Source organism: Pseudophryne corroboree, chromosome 4, assembly GCF_028390025.1.
Source record: "Pseudophryne corroboree isolate aPseCor3 chromosome 4, aPseCor3.hap2, whole genome shotgun sequence".
Lineage (NCBI taxonomy): Eukaryota > Metazoa > Chordata > Amphibia > Anura > Myobatrachidae > Pseudophryne > Pseudophryne corroboree.
Window position 1 is genome coordinate 944,320,578 of NC_086447.1, and position 12,818 is coordinate 944,333,395.

Sequence of the window (12,818 nt, forward strand, 5' to 3'; positions counted from 1 at the left end):
GTAGCCAAGAAGCCAATCCATCCTGCACGCAGGTGAGTTCACTTCTTCTCCCCTCTGTCCCTCGTTGCAGTGATCCTGTTGCCAGCAGGAATCACTGTAAAATAAAAAACCTAAGCTAAACTCTCTAAGCAGCTCTTTATGAGAGCCACCTAGAATTGCACCCTTCTCGGCCGGGCACAAAAATCTAACTGGAGTCTGGAGGAGGGTCATAGGGGGAGGAGCCAGTACACACCACCTGACCTGTAAAAGCTTTACTTTTGTGCCCTGTCTCCTGCGGAGCCGCTATTCCCCATGGTCCTTTCAGGAACCCCAGCATCCACTTAGGACGATAGAGAAATAGTAATAAAGAGCTCAGTATTACTCCTGATAGGTCAGTAACATACAGCATGTATAACATGTTATACTGATGATGATATAGTAATAAAGAGCTCAGTATTACTCCTGATAGGTCGGTAACATACAGCATGTATAACATGTTATACTGATAATGATATAGTAATAAAGAGCTCAGTGTTACTCCTGATAGGTCAGTAACATACAGCATGTATAACATGTTATACTGATGATGATATAGTAATAAAGAGCTCAGTGTTACTCCTGATAGGTCAGTAACATACAGCATGTATAACATGTTATACTGATGATGATATAGTAATAAAGAGCTCAGTGTTACTCCTGATAGATCAGTAACATACAGCATGTATAACATGTTATACTGATGATGATATAGTAATAAAGAGCTCAGTGTTACTCCTGATAGGTCAGTGACATACAGCATGTATAACATGTTATACTGATGATGATATAGTAATAAAGAGCTCAGTATTACTCCTGATAGGTCAGTGACATACAGCATGTATAACATGTTATACTGATGATGATATAGTAATAAAGAGCTCAGTATTACTCCTGATAGGTCAGTAACATACAGCATGGATAACATGTTATACTGATAATGATATAGTAATAAAGAGCTCAGTATTACTCCTGATAGGTCAGTAACATACAGCATGTATAACATGTTATACTGATGATGATATAGTAATAAAGAGCTCAGTATTACTCCTGATAGATCAGTAACATACAGCATGTATAACATGTTATACTGATGATGATATAGTAATAAAGAGCTCAGTGTTACTCCTGATAGGTCAGTGACATACAGCATGTATAACATGTTATACTGATGATGATATAGTAATAAAGAGCTCAGTATTACTCCTGATAGGTCAGTAATATACAGCATGTATAACATGTTATACTGATGATGATATAGTAATAAAGAGCTCAGTATTACTCCTGATAGGTCAGTAACATACAGCATGTATAACATGTTATACTGATAATGATATAGTAATAAAGAGCTCAGTATTACTCCTGATAGGTCAGTAATATACAGCATGTATAACATGTTATACTGACGATGATATAGTAATAAAGAGCTCAGTATTACTCCTGATAGGTCAGTAACATACAGCATGTATAACATGTTATACTGATGATGATATAGTAATAAAGAGCTCAGTATTACTCCTGATAGGTCAGTAACATACAGCATGTATAACATGTTATACTGATGATGATATAGTAATAAAGAGCTTAGTATTACTCCTGATAGGTCAGTAACATAAAGCATGTATAACATGTTATACTGATGATGATATAGTAATAAAGAGCTCAGTATTACTCCTGATAGGTCAGTAACATACAGCATGTATAACATGTTATACTGATGATGATATAGTAATAAAGAGCTCAGTATTACTCCTGATAGGTCAGTAATATACAGCATGTATAACATGTTATACTGATGATGATATAGTAATAAAGAGCTTAGTATTACTCCTGATAGGTCAGTAACATACAGCATGTATAACATGTTATACTGATGATGATAAAGTAATAAAGAGCTCAGTGTTACTCCTGATAGGTCAGTAACATACAGCATGTATAACATGTTATACTGATGATGATAAAGTAATAAAGAGCTCAGTGTTACTCCTGATAGGTCAGTAACATACAGCATGTATAACATGTTACACTGATGATGATGATATAGTAATAAAGAGCTCAGTGTTACTCCTGATAGGTCAGTAACATACAGCATGTATAACATGTTATACTGATGATGATATAGTAATAAAGAGCTCAGTATTACTCCTGATAGGTCAGTAATATACAGCATGTATAACATGTTATACTGATAATGATATAGTAATAAAGAGCTCAGTATTACTCCTGATAGGTCAGTAACATACAGCATGTATAACATGTTATACTGATGATGATATAGTAATAAAGAGCTCAGTATTACTCCTGATAGGTCGGTAACATACAGCATGTATAACATGTTATACTGATAATGATATAGTAATAAAGAGCTCAGTGTTACTCCTGATAGGTCAGTAACATACAGCATGTATAACATGTTATACTGATGATGATATAGTAATAAAGAGCTCAGTGTTACTCCTGATAGGTCAGTAACATACAGCATGTATAACATGTTATACTGATGATGATATAGTAATAAAGAGCTCAGTGTTACTCCTGATAGATCAGTAACATACAGCATGTATAACATGTTATACTGATGATGATATAGTAATAAAGAGCTCAGTGTTACTCCTGATAGGTCAGTGACATACAGCATGTATAACATGTTATACTGATGATGATATAGTAATAAAGAGCTCAGTATTACTCCTGATAGGTCAGTGACATACAGCATGTATAACATGTTATACTGATGATGATATAGTAATAAAGAGCTCAGTATTACTCCTGATAGGTCAGTAACATACAGCATGGATAACATGTTATACTGATAATGATATAGTAATAAAGAGCTCAGTATTACTCCTGATAGGTCAGTAACATACAGCATGTATAACATGTTATACTGATGATGATATAGTAATAAAGAGCTCAGTATTACTCCTGATAGATCAGTAACATACAGCATGTATAACATGTTATACTGATGATGATATAGTAATAAAGAGCTCAGTGTTACTCCTGATAGGTCAGTGACATACAGCATGTATAACATGTTATACTGATGATGATATAGTAATAAAGAGCTCAGTATTACTCCTGATAGGTCAGTAATATACAGCATGTATAACATGTTATACTGATGATGATATAGTAATAAAGAGCTCAGTATTACTCCTGATAGGTCAGTAACATACAGCATGTATAACATGTTATACTGATAATGATATAGTAATAAAGAGCTCAGTATTACTCCTGATAGGTCAGTAATATACAGCATGTATAACATGTTATACTGACGATGATATAGTAATAAAGAGCTCAGTATTACTCCTGATAGGTCAGTAACATACAGCATGTATAACATGTTATACTGATGATGATATAGTAATAAAGAGCTCAGTATTACTCCTGATAGGTCAGTAACATACAGCATGTATAACATGTTATACTGATGATGATATAGTAATAAAGAGCTTAGTATTACTCCTGATAGGTCAGTAACATAAAGCATGTATAACATGTTATACTGATGATGATATAGTAATAAAGAGCTCAGTATTACTCCTGATAGGTCAGTAACATACAGCATGTATAACATGTTATACTGATGATGATACAGTAATAAAGAGCTCAGTATTACTCCTGATAGGTCAGTAATATACAGGATGTATAACATGTTATACTGATGATGATATAGTAATAAAGAGCTTAGTATTACTCCTGATAGGTCAGTAACATACAGCATGTATAACATGTTATACTGATGATGATAAAGTAATAAAGAGCTCAGTGTTACTCCTGATAGGTCAGTAACATACAGCATGTATAACATGTTATACTGATGATGATAAAGTAATAAAGAGCTCAGTGTTACTCCTGATAGGTCAGTAACATACAGCATGTATAACATGTTACACTGATGATGATGATATAGTAATAAAGAGCTCAGTGTTACTCCTGATAGGTCAGTAACATACAGCATGTATAACATGTTATACTGATGATGATATAGTAATAAAGAGCTCAGTATTACTCCTGATAGGTCAGTAACATACAGCATGTTAACATGTTATACTGATGATGATATAGTAATAAAGAGCTCAGTATTACTCCTGATAGGTCAGTAATATACAGCATGTATAACATGTTATACTGATAATGATATAGTAATAAAGAGCTCAGTGTTACTCCTGATAGGTCAGTAACATACAGCATGTATAACATGTTATTCTGATGATGATATAGTAATAAAGAGCTCAGTATTACTCCTGATAGGTCAGTAACATACAGCATGTATAACATGTTATACTGATGATGATATAGTAATAAAGAGCTTAGTATTACTCCTGATAGGTCAGTAACATACAGCATGTATAACATGTTATACTGATGATGATATAGTAATAAAGAGCTCAGTGTTACTCCTGATAGGTCAGTAACATACAGCATGTATAACATGTTATTCTGATGATGATATAGTAATAAAGAGCTCAGTATTACTCCTGATAGGTCAGTAACATACAGCATGTATAACATGTTATACTGATGATGATATAGTAATAAAGAGCTTAGTATTACTCCTGATAGGTCAGTAACATACAGCATGTATAACATGTTATACTGATAATGATATAGTAATAAAGAGCTCAGTGTTACTCCTGATAGGTCAGTAACATAAAGCATGTATAACATGTTATACTGATAATGATATAGTAATAAAGAGCTCAGTGTTACTCCTGATAGGTCAGTAACATACAGCATGTATAACATGTTATTCTGATGATATAGTAATAAAGAGCTCAGTATTACTCCTGATAGGTCAGTAACATACAGCATGTATAACATGTTATACTGATGATGATATAGTAATAAAGAGCTCAGTATTACTCCTGATAGGTCAGTAACATACAGCATGTATAACATGTTATACTGATGATGATATAGTAATAAAGAGCTCAGTATTACTCCTGATAGGTCAGTAACATACAGCATGTATAACATGTTATACTGATGATGATATAGTAATAAAGAGCTCAGTGTTACTCCTGATAGGTCAGTAACATACAGCATGTATAACATGTTATACTGATGATGATGATGATGATATAGTAATAAAGAGCTCAGTGTTACTCCTGATAGGTCAGTAACATAAAGCATGTATAACATGTTATACTGATGATGATGATGATGATGATATAGTAATAAAGAGCTCAGTGTTACTCCTGATAGGTCAGTAACATACAGCATGTATAACATGTTATACTGATGATGATATAGTAATAAAGAGCTCAGTATTACTCCTGATAGGTCAGTAACATACAGCATGTATAACATGTTATACTGATGATGATATAGTAATAAAGAGCTCAGTATTACTCCTGATAGGTCAGTAATATACAGCATGTATAACATGTTATACTGATGATGATATAGTAATAAAGAGCTCAGTATTACTCCTGATAGGTCAGTAACATACAGCATGTATAACATGTTATACTGATAATGATATAGTAATAAAGAGCTCAGTATTACTCCTGATAGGTCAGTAACATACAGCATGTATAACATGTTATACTGATGATGATATAGTAATAAAGAGCTCAGTATTACTCCTGATAGGTCAGTAACATACAGCATGTATAACATGTTATACTGATGATGATATAGTAATAAAGAGCTCAGTGTTACTCCTGATAGGTCAGTAACATACAGCATGTATAACATGTTATACTGACGATGATATAGTAATAAAGAGCTCAGTATTACTCCTGATAGGTCAGTAACATACAGCATGTATAACATGTTATACTGATGATGATATAGTAATAAAGAGCTCAGTATTACTCCTGATAGGTCAGTAACATACAGCATGTATAACATGTTATACTGATGATGATATAGTAATAAAGAGCTCAGTATTACTCCTGATAGGCCAGTAACATACAGCATGTATAACATGTTATACTGATGATGATATAGTAATAAAGAGCTCAGTATTACTCCTGATAGGCCAGTAACATACAGCATGTATAACATGTTATACTGATGATGATATAGTAATAAAGAGCTCAGTATTACTCCTGATAGGTCAGTAACATACAGCATGTATAACATGTTATACTGATGATGATATAGTAATAAAGAGCTCAGTGTTACTCCTGATAGGTCAGTAATATACAGCATGTATAACATGTTATACTGATGATGATATAGTAATAAAGAGCTCAGTATTACTCCTGATAGGTCAGTAACATACAGCATGTACAACATGTTATACTGATGATGATATAGTAATAAAGAGCTCAGTATTACTCCTGATAGGTCAGTAACATACAGCATGTATAACATGTTATACTGATGATGATATAGTAATAAAGAGCTCAGTATTACTCCTGATAGGTCAGTAATATACAGCATGTATAACATGTTATACTGATAATGATATAGTAATAAAGAGCTCAGTATTACTCCTGATAGGTCAGTAACATACAGTATGTATAACATGTTATACTGATGATGATATAGTAATAAAGAGCTCAGTATTACTCCTGATAGGTCAGTAACATACAGCATGTATAACATGTTATACTGATGATGATATAGTAATAAAGAGCTCAGTGTTACTCCTGATAGGTCAGTAACATAAAGCATGTATAACATGTTATACTGATGATGATGATATAGTAATAAAGAGCTCAGTATTACTCCTGATAGGTCAGTAACATACAGCATGTATAACATGTTATACTGATGATGATATAGTAATAAAGAGCTCAGTATTACTCCTGATAGGTCAGTAACATACAGCATGTATAACATGTTACACTGATGATGATGATGATGATGATATAGTAATAAAGAGCTCAGTATTACTCCTGATAGGTCAGTAACATACAGCATGTATAACATGTTATACTGACGATGATATAGTAATAAAGAGCTCAGTATTACTCCTGATAGGTCAGTAACATACAGCATGTATAACATGTTATACTGATGATGATATAGTAATAAAGAGCTCAGTATTACTCCTGATAGGTCAGTAACATACAGCATGTATAACATGTTATACTGATAATGATATAGTAATAAAGAGCTCAGTGTTACTCCTGATAGGTCAGTAATATACAGCATGTATAACATGTTATACTGACGATGATATAGTAATAAAGAGCTCAGTATTACTCCTGATAGGTCAGTAACATACAGCATGTATAACATGTTATTCTGATGATGATATAGTAATAAAGAGCTCAGTATTACTCCTGATAGGTCAGTAACATACAGCATGTATAACATGTTATACTGATGATGATATAGTAATAAAGAGCTCAGTGTTACTCCAGATAGGTCAGTAACATACAGCATGTATAACATGTTATACTGATGATGATATAGTAATAAAGAGCTCAGTGTTACTCCTGATAGGTCAGTAACATACAGCATGTATAACATGTTATACTGACGATGATATAGTAATAAAGAGCTCAGTGTTACTCCTGATAGGTCAGTAACATACAGCATGTATAACATGTTATACTGATGATGATATAGTAATAAAGAGCTCAGTATTACTCCTGATAGGTCAGTAACATACAGCATGTATAACATGTTATACTGATGATGATATAGTAATAAAGAGCTCAGTATTACTCCTGATAGGTCAGTAACATACAGCATGTATAACATGTTATACTGATGATGATATAGTAATAAAGAGCTCAGTATTACTCCTGATAGGTCAGTAACATACAGCATGTATAACATGTTATACTGATGATGATATAGTAATAATAGGATTTTGGTACTTACCAGGTAAATCCTTTTCTTTGAATCCATAGGGGGCACTGGAGTACTCTTGGGATATGGACGGGCGTAGCCGAACAAGGGCACTGAATATTCAAATTTAGGACCCTCCCCCCCCTCCATATCCCCGAGTACCTCAGTGTACGACCTCAGTGTTTTTTACTGAGCGAACAGGAACGATATAGAGAGGTTGACAATGGAGAATACCTATAACATAACGGACAACAACAATGTTGACCCATAACCTTACTGTCAACTAAACAGTTGACACCATAACCGATAGAACTTTATAAATTTGAACCAATCGGTGAAAATGTGTTACCATAAGCTCCTCTGAGCTTAATATCAATGAAGTAAAACTTGTTACCCTAAGCTCCCTTGAGCTTAAAACAACCCAGGTAAAACTGCTCTGGGTGGGCGTCCAGTGCCCCCTATGGATTCAAAGAAAAGGATTTACCTGGTAAGTACCAAAATCCTATTTTCTTTATCATCCACTAGGGGTCACTGGAGTACTCTTGGGACGTACCAAAGCTTCCCTCGTGGGCGGGAGAGCTGTTTGATACTTGTAACAGTAGGCAGCCGAAAGCTAGATGCTGATGGCGCCACCATTTATAACGTGTAAACGTGCACCAACATGGTGCACATGAAGGCTATATAGCCGCGTTTTAGACACTCCACGACCCACTGGGTCTGACATTCCCACAGAACCTGTGGGATGAGCTATTACTGACGTAGGCGATTGTAACTTAGCCTTAAAGTAAACCTGACTTGTAGTCATTATTATTACCCAACTGGATAATGTCTGCTAAGAAACTGGCTAACCCCAGTTGGCAGTATCATAGAGAACAAACAACGTATGCATATCACGTACTGTTGACGTTCGGGACATATATAAACGCGTAATGCGTGTACCACATTCAGAATTCTAGAATGTGCTGTCCACACAGGAACCCCTATTGGTATATTGATGTGAAGAATACGAAAGCGTGATTCGTCCGAAGATCTGCTTTGTCATGAGAAAACTCAAATACGGTGGCTTGGAATACAAGGCACCCAAATATGAAAACAAAACCCTTGCTGAAGCCAAGGCTATAAGAAAATTGTTTTCCAAAGTGAGAAACTTAATTCCCATTTGTTGAAAGGGTTCAAAATATGAAAACTGTAAGAAATCTGAACCCAACTTCAAGTCGCCTGGCGCTGTAGGTGGGATAAATAGAGTGTGAACTTTGATGACACCTTGTATAAAGATGTGTACAGACGCCAATAGAGGCAAACGTCTTTGAAATTAAGTTTACCACACAGATACCTGCACTCTTCGTGCAGATCAACGCAGTTTTCCATCCCACCCTGTTTAACAGAATACGGGTTACTTGAAGGATGATGTTGGAAACTTCCGAGGTTTACACCCTATGTAAGCACACGAAATTTTGTAAAAATTAGCTGCCTTAAACGGCTTACTATTTCGTAACCTGGTTAGTATAACCGATACTGTAATGCTCAATTTCTTAAGAGGGCGGTCTGCACCCTCCTCCCGTCAACCGCAGCTGCGGTACATAGATAATAGGTACATAGGTAACTATGGGTAAACTAACGTTCCCTGATGTAACAGGTTGGACGTAGTATGAGCGGGTCAAGATCGTGTGCAAGTATTCCTTGAACATTCGAGAAGCAACTTCTCCGAAACCCATGAGCTACCACCAGTATGACTGTGACAAACTGTCTTATGAGCCGTTTTGACCACGGAGAGAGCAGCTGAAACTGGTGGAGCCAGATACACGATGCTGAATGACCACATGAATGTGAGAGACTCCACCGCCACTGCCCTTGTGATCTGTTTTGTACACATACTGAGCTTTTGTAATTGTGGCGAGATGCCATCATGTATACTTGAGGGTAACCCCCTTCTGTGGACTCCCATATGAAACACCTCTGGATTTAATGTCCAGTTTTCAGGATCCAAATCCTGACGGGTGAGATCCTCTGTCTAACAGATGTCCACTCACGTAATGATCTCTTGACATTTTCACATAATGGTGTTCTAAGCCATTGAGGATTTGAGTCACATGCTGCATTACCATGCGGCTTCTTGGTTCTTACTGGTTGTTGTGTATGCAACTGCCGTTGCCTTGTTTGACTGCTTAAGCCCAGCGTGAGGCAGGCATCAAAAAATTACATGAAACTCACGGTTATTCCTCTCTACAGAAATATTTAGTAAAAGGCGAAAGATTTATTCGTTCTTAAGAGAAACCAGAGTATATACCTGGTCAGACTGAAGCGAATCATGTATTGCATTGTAAAATGCACAGAGTTCTAGGACCTTTATCGACAGCAATCTGTCGTGTTTTAGAACCTTTGTTGCTGATTTTAACTACAAATCCTGACCCTCTGCGACTGTCGTCCAGAGTATATGCACCCTTTTCCCTCTGTGGGAAACGCGAGTGAAGGGTGGCGAACTAAATTGAAAACACATCTTTATTCTTAATAGGTGAATACACCAATGTACCGCTAGTGTGCGTGTTTTGCACTAATTACTAGACGTACATTTGTTATTGCTGGTGTAGTAGGTAAAAGTCTTGCCGTATTTATCATCTTACCTAAGCATTGACATCGTTTAGACGGAATTAGATGTGATTGTTTTCGAACTTGATCTGCTACCGCAGTATACCTTAGTAGCGCAAGTTAAAGGAACTTTGTTGAGACAGAGTTCTTATGTGAGATGAGTTATCATCCCAACCTCCCTTTGGTAAATACCCAAAGCGATAAACAACGGTAGACATGAAATGGTTAATGGTTGTGGCGATCTGCAACCGCTAGAACCTGTGAAGAACAAACCGGACTGGGTAAATACGCATTCAAATGCAATTCTGCAATTGTGTGGCTCCAATAAGCCAATACTAACCGCAGAAAATCCATTTTCTAACTGTAGTAAATGACTTGCTGATTGATATTGCAACGGAGCTGTTTGGTTTTGCTCAAACAGAGGGGAATAAGTAACTCTGACTCTGTTGGCGTACTACTGCCTGGTTTATAAACCAGCAAAGACTAAATGACAACCTGCCAACCGTTTGACAGAGGCAGTTTTGTCCTTTAAGCTGTAAATAGCTGAGACCTGTATGAGTTGAAGTCCTGAAACCTCGCAAATGTAACATGTAAAGACGCGCTTCCACAATTGTAAAAGAAGTCATCAAACCACTGGCTTGCTGACTGTAACGTCCTGTCGTTACAAGGCGTGACTGTTCCTTATAAAGGGATAAAACGCCGTTACAAATATACTCAAATTTATGAGCAACCAGGCTCTGGCCTTGTCGCGCTTAACTAGCGACAATGAAAATAACCGGCGTTAGCAGAAGCTTTACAGATATACTCTGCGGCTTCTTTTACCAGTGATCGTCATTGTTTGATACATAGATTCTAGTGACCCAAATGTATCCTGGGTTTTTGACAGAAAATCATCTAGCAATGGCGGGTCGCGTCCTTTTGGAAACGATTATGTATGGTTGTTAACAACCCCCCCGCACTATCTGAGTGCTGGTCTAATGTACCCTTTTCACTCGTAGTTATAATTTGACATAGAATCGAGTTAAATAAACACTCTGGTACCCAAAGGAAAATTGGCCCTTTGGAAGACTGTCTTTTGTTAGGGCTGGCGGAGTCATTCCGAGACTCCGATGTTACCGCTCTTTTAATTTGAATTGCCAATGTTAACATAGGATTTTTAAAATTATTTCTAGTCTGCACTATAGCCTTACTCGCTATGTAGACAGACACCATAAAATAATAGGCAATAGACAGACACTTGCACGACTTAATGAAGTTATTATGTGTCATATATATATATATGTTATCAAGCTTGTTTCTCTCTACGGAAATCTTTAGCAACAAACGAAAGATTTATTAGATATGAAGAGAAATCAAAACATTTTCTTTTATGTGAAAAGCAGTTCACATGGGCATATGAAACCCGAACCAAATTCCTACTAACTTCCCTGCGCCTCTGGTGGCTGAGAGATGTAGGGCAGGAATGTTCTAGAATTAATTAGAAATACAGATTACATGGCTAACTTATGTGAAAACCTGAACCAAAAATTCCTACTAACACCCCTGCGCCTCCTTGTGGAGTATAGGTGTATGGGTCTGGAATTATAACCTGGAAGAACAGCAATGATTAAAATGACCTCATGCCATGCTTCCACTGAAAATCACAGGACAGGTTACCTGCTGCAGCGTTAATATATAGGCTTAATAGCCTATTATACATTAAATATAGGCTCAATAGCCTATTCTACAGTTACAGGTCTATTATACAGTAAACTCCGTGCAGTTTACAATACATTATGCAGCCTTATACTTTAGTTAGCCTTCCAGTTATTTTCATTAACTGTTTAAACACTAAGCAGTCTTACCCCATGCAGCCTTCTGCTGCTATGGCTTTTCTCAACACTGCCTGCAGTGAATTATCCAACATATCTTATTCCCAAGCAGCCTTTGCTGCTGCTATGGGTAAATAACTTGTTTAAAAACTGTCTTATTTAGAACTGAGCAGTGTCTTATTTAGAACTGAGCAGTGTATTAACCCATGCAGCCTTTGCTGCTGCTATGGGCTTTACTCACCGTCACCCCCCCCCGCAGCCGCGCTGCTTGTGATGTAGCTTCTCCCTGTGCAGCGCCGGAAGCGAGTGCAGGGAGCTTGGGGAAACTCGGGGAGCGCTGCTATATTGCGCCGGGGAGCCCTAGGAACGGGCGGCGCCTCATACAGCAGTGGCCGGGTGCAGCGCTGGAAGAGCGGCCGGCGTCTTTAGTGACGTACGGCCGCTCGGAGCTTTAGACCCGGGTACGCAGAGTGGCTGCTTGAGCGGCGCTCGCGTACAGTGGCTGGGAGAGCGGCCGGCGTCTGAGTGACGTGCGGCCGCTCGGTTACCGTGCTGGGAGAGCGGCCGGCGTCTGAGTGACGTGCGGCCGCTCGGTTACCGTGCTGGGAGAGCGGCCGGCGTCTGAGTGACGTGCGGCCGCTC

General features: G+C 37.3%; 1 protein-coding gene and 2 non-coding genes across 7 annotated transcripts in view; all 3 read right to left on the reverse strand.

The window, feature by feature from the left end:
• EPRS1 (glutamyl-prolyl-tRNA synthetase 1) overlaps window positions 1-12,818 on the reverse strand; it is a 362,185-nt gene that overhangs the window by 169,223 nt on the left and 180,144 nt on the right. The gene's annotated exons all lie outside the window — the stretch shown is intronic.
• LOC134913484 (U5 spliceosomal RNA) lies at window positions 9,948-10,062 on the reverse strand. The gene has a single exon (XR_010177239.1). It is a non-coding gene; the product is annotated as a U5 spliceosomal RNA (small nuclear RNA).
• Window positions 11,610-11,726, reverse strand: LOC134913580 (U5 spliceosomal RNA). The gene has a single exon (XR_010177297.1). It is a non-coding gene; the product is annotated as a U5 spliceosomal RNA (small nuclear RNA).